A 5,383-nucleotide genomic window follows, 5' to 3' on the forward strand; every position below is an offset into this window, starting at 1 on the left:
TTAGACAGCATTATCCAAGTGCACAGGAACCAGCTGGTACCTCAGGTCATCCTTCTGTTGGGGAGGGTCACAGGCCACAAGGAAGAACGTGTCCAGTTGCTTCTCTTTGTACCTGCAGTCTGGGTACCTCCTGGAGGTGAGCTTACACGTGGTCAGGGACATGGGCTTCTGGCTCTGGTGGCAGTTCTCACGGCCATTCTTGCAGGCTATGCTGGGGGTCCGACAAGTGGTGGCCACACTGGAGAAGGGTTCATGCAGGAAGGTGCTGAGGTCTTTGCAGTGTTTCGTGTACTTGTTGACATTGCCCTTCACCTTGTTGCATCCCTGGGGGCTGGGCTGCATGTGCTAAGTTTCAAACCACTGAGCTGAGGTTATGTGCCTGGGCTTGGCACTGACTGGGACCTCGGCCACCCACAGCCCCAGCAGCAGGGAGCAGAATCCTGCTCTGGTTGCTGCCATCTCTCCTAAGGGGGACAATGGAAGAGAGGGAGAGGTAGGTGGGTGAGTAGATCACCGTGGGGGAGCCCTGCTAGCCCTTCTAAGAATTTCAGACCCCAAGTCAGTTATTGCAGGGCTCCTACAGCCCCAGATATTTAAGAACACCACTGGCATTTTATTGTTCAGTCCCAGCTGATAATGTACCTTTTTATGCCTCCAATAAATACTTATATTGTTTATCCCTTAGAAGAGTTTTATGAGGTACAATTTTTTATATGTATATATATGAGCAAACTGAGGCTTAGAAAAGTTAAGGAAATTGCCCATCATCACACAGCTAGAAAGTGTCAAATACAGGATTTTAATCAACGCCTCTCGGCTTCCAAAGCCCCTATTCTTTCCATGTTCCCATGTTTCTTGTTTGAAACTCTGAGAAGTCAGACCACAAGGAAACTCACTTTGGAAGAAAAATGGGCCAAGGGTCCATACCCCACTCTCCCAGGCTAGCTCTGGTGTTCCTGGAAGAATCAATATTAAGGTTGTGGAGTCAGGCTAATTCCTCTCCGTTCTCTGGCCCAGTTTCTCACTGAAGCTAGTGAGAACAGTCTCCCCCAGTAAGGCAATCACTGCTCCAGCTGGCAAAGCAGCATGATGAGGTGGGATTTTTCCCTGGCAGACATTTTGCCCTGTTGGAGAAAGTCTTGGAATGACAGACCGTCAGAGCTAGAAGAGTCCTTAGAGATCATCTCAGTCAACTCCTTATTTTACAGATGAAGGAGCTAGAGTTCCTGAAAGAGCAAATGCCCTTCCCAAGGCCACCAAGTGACTGGCAGAGTGGGGCCAGGAGCTTCCTGACTTTCAACCCACCTCTTTGGTCTAGAGCCAGGCTGAAAAGGGAGGGAGAAAGTGTTTCCCCATCCAGGCAGAGCGTAGTGAGTGTGTCTCTGTTTGTGCTCTTGTTTTGTTTTGTTTTTGTTTTTTGTGAGGAAGATCAGCCCTAGCTAACATCCATGCCAATCCTCCTCTTTTTGCTGAGGAAGACCGGCTCTGAGCTAACATCTATTGCCAATCCTCCTCCTTTTTTTTCCCCCCAAAGCCCCAGTAGATGGTTGTATGTCATAGTTGCACATCCTTCTAGTTGCTGTATGTGGGAATGCGGCCTTAGCATGGCCGGAGAAGCGGTGTGTGGGTGTGCGCCCGGGATCCGAACCCGGGCCGCCAGTAGCGGAGCGCGCACACTTAACCACTAAGCCACGGGGCCCGCCCTCTCCCTCCTTTTCAACAGAGGCAACAAACCTCAGACTGAGTCTTCAGCGGAAAACACATCTGGATAGAATCTTTGAAAATTGGATGATATTCATTGTGTTTATTTTTACTTCTATTTGTTAAGTGACACTAGTATTCTTTGAAATGTGCTGTTACATAGTTTCATTTTCAAAGCATTATTTGAACTAAGTCACACATATTTAGTAAATTAGAATACTGGCAGTAAGTGGATATTGCAACAATTGTCAAGGGAGGAAGCAAATAACTGAAGATAGGGAACTTGCTCTGGCTACAGCCCCTCGGGTCCCTGTCAGTATGTTGGACCCCACTCAGCATCTTGACCTCTGGGATTTTGACTTGACTGCCTTTGAGATAAAATGCTCCTCAAAGTGGCAAAAATCACTGAGACTCCTAGGATCTGCATTCCCAGATGGGAAACTTCTGAGATGTTCGTTCCTCTGCCTCCAAAGTAGAGCCTGGTTCACCAGCAGAGCTCACCCTCTCCACAGGGGGGATCCCTTCATGCACTCCTCCCCACAGAGCTAACACAACATTGATTTTTCAACCCAGTAGAACATTATCCAGCAGGCAGTTGACTTGGGCCCCAGGGAGCAAATATATATGTATTTACCCAGGAAGTCATTTCTCTTTTGCAAGCCCTGGGCCCAGCCTCTCCCCTTGGGATGGAAAGATGATCAAGTGATTATTCATTAACAGTTGCAGACCCAAGCCTCCTGCCTTTGGAGCGAGAGGGTGGGGATGGCAGCAGGAGCCAAGGGCTGACATACACATGTTGTGCTGCCCAAGATGACTGACCACAGACCGTGCAAGCTCTGAATCCAATGAAGTTGCCAACATGCTTTCCCTCAAGTAGGTGCTGGCCCTGCAGCTGGCCAGCCCCGCTCTTGGAGGCCTGGGGAAGGGGTTCTTTTGATTGTGTATTTGATCCCGGTCATTTATCACAAGTCTTCCCAACCACCACAGTCGCAGGGCCATCTTATCCAGTAAGCATGAGAGGCTCAGTGCCGAGGGTCTGGGAGGTTTTCAAGGGCCCACTATATTTGAGACTGAGAGAAAAGTATATTGGCTCCAATATAGGAAAAGTCAACTGCAACATCAAATTTAAACTATTTACTTACGTGCTACCACAGTGACACAAAGTTGATTTCATTTATTTTGAAATTTGGAATGCATAAGTTTATTACATTGGAAAACGGTCTCAGGTTAGATTTTCTCATTTTACAGGAATTCCCAAGTACCACAATTGCAAAAGGAACAGTGCCAATCACAAATTACTTATAGTCAAATAATTTCAGAAGTAAAACTTTTAAAATCATTTGATACATTTCTGCAAGAATGATATTGAATGAGGAATATATATTTTAAATATTCAATGTGATGTGATGAAACCTTCAAGTGTCTAGTATGCTATGGTGGTATTAAACATGGCCCCAGACATTCTAGGGCCAGTTGCCTTGAATGTAATATTTACCACTTTACTAAAGGCAGCCACGATAGTACACACCACACTACTTAAGGGTCAAATCAGCACAGGGCTGTACAACAGCAGCAGGCGGAAAGAGAAACTACTCACCACCATTCAGTGAACATCTACCACGTGCTTGGCACAGTGCTGTGTACTTTGTTAAGAATCACAGCTATCATTTAAAAAAGTGCTTACTGTATGCCAAGGCATTATGCTTTATATACAATTTTATATACAAAACAATATTGTGTGTTCCATGTTATATCCCCATTTTACAGAAAAGGAAACTGAGGCTAGGAGAAGTTAAGGTCACAGATTTAGTAAGTGGCAGGGCAAGGAATGAAAATGAGGTAGGTCTAGCTCCAAAGTTATGCTGTTCCTCCCTGCCACACTGCTTCCCTGTGTATTGATAGTGATCAAATTCTATTCTAATAGACTGGTTTTCCTTTTGTCTCCTGGACATGTTTTGCTCTCTTCAACTTTACTTCTGTTTTTTCCTCTTCCCTGAGGGCCCTCCCTCAAATATTGTCTGTCCTTTAAAGCACAGCTTGATCATCTCAGCTTGATCATGATCACATGCCTGAACCTTCCTGTACAAGTCTACCTCAGGCTAATCCGTCCTGAACATAACCTCCTTCAGCATTAATTCCTGGTACCGCTCATTTGGGTACTACCTTGTTTGTTAATTAATTCTTACATGTGTATCCAGTCTTCCCAACTAGACGGCAAACTCGTGGGATGGGAATCAGTCCTTTCAGGCTTCTCTAGCTCTATAGTGCCAGGCATATTGATGCTCATAGGGACACTCAGTAACTGTGTGTTGAACTGAATCATTACTCTTGTCCTCTCAGTCTCCTCATCATTTGTAACATAAAGAATTTCAGTTGAATAATTTCTGAAACGCCCCCTGGTTCTAACACCTTATGAAACAAGAAGAAGCATCAGGGGGCTGGCCCAGTGGCCTAGTGATTACGTTCACGCGTTCCGCTTCGGCAGCCCTGGGTTCGCCGGTTCGGATCCTGGGCGCGGACATATGCGCTGCTCATGAAGCCATGCTGAGGCAGCGTCCTACATAGAGCAACTAGAAGAATGTACAACTATGACATACAACTATCTGCTGGGGCTTTGGGGAGAAAAAAAAAAAAAGGAGGAAGATTGGTAACAGGTGTTAGTTCAGGGCCAACCTTCCTCAAAACAAAAGCAACATTTGATCTTAAAAAAAAAAAAAAAGGCAGCAGCATCAAAGTGCTAGCAGCCAGACTAGAATTTAAGGAGAGGCCCTACAGAAGACCCTGAAGGTAGCTCAAAAGAGGGGTCGTAGAGAATAAGCAATGATCCAGAAAGACCAAGTTTTCAGGATACCCTAGGAGGGGTGGGTGAGGGTGCCAGAAAATCCATCTGGGTTGCTGGCCTGAAGGACAGCAGCACCATGAGGGTAGCCTTTGAACTACAAGTGCCACTCCTAGTGTGGTTCATCAGGCTTCACCCTCCAAACAGCCTCCTGGTGGTGAGAGGCAGACGCTTTTGGAGGAAGTGGATTCTGGAGGATTGGGGCTGGGGCAGGGGGCCAGGTCCATTACAAATGACCAGCAGTGGCTAAGTGGGAAGTGGGATGTACATTTTCTAGTCCTCTGCTTGGGTCCTGTATGAGATTGCCCAGAGCTGGTTCCTGGTCCCTCAGCAGAGGGCAATGGTGGGATCTATTCGTAGAGGTTGTGCACAAGGACACAGTTAGCTGTGACTAACGAGCTGAAAGCTACACGGCTCTGATAAGTTACTTATGACGGGGTGTGAGAAGAACTATTGCCCGTTGCGGATGCTCCTTTCCGTAGGTGCCAAGGCTGACCCAAGCTGGGATGTGGAAGCCTTGAAGTAAAATTCACCCAGAGACAAACTGGATGAAGGTATAACATTAGCTTCAGGAGGCAAGTGACTGCTGATAGTATTCTGTTTCTCTCAGTGCAGGATAGAAGATTTTCAGCTAACTTTCTGCCAAACCGCTCACACATCCATGGTGGACCACCTGGGACCAGGACAGGTGACTGGAAGGAGCACTTACTCCTAACAATAGATTACCCTGAGGTCCTGGCATTTGACCGGCTCTGGCTGTGAATCATTGTTGCAATGCTAATTCGAAAATGAGACTGAGATTATGAATATTTAGCTCCCCAATTACTTTGTGAGTATATATAG

The 5,383-nt window shown here is 46.4% G+C and overlaps 1 pseudogene; it reads right to left on the minus strand.

Moving 5' to 3' along the window:
* On the minus strand, window positions 1–471 carry LOC101404530 (ribonuclease 8-like; annotated as a pseudogene).
* Window positions 472–5,383: the final 4,912 nt, after the last annotated feature.

This window comes from Ceratotherium simum, chromosome 3, assembly GCF_057802395.1.
Source record: "Ceratotherium simum simum isolate JZ-2026a chromosome 3, ASM5780239v1, whole genome shotgun sequence".
NCBI classification, from domain to species: Eukaryota; Metazoa; Chordata; class Mammalia; order Perissodactyla; family Rhinocerotidae; genus Ceratotherium; species Ceratotherium simum.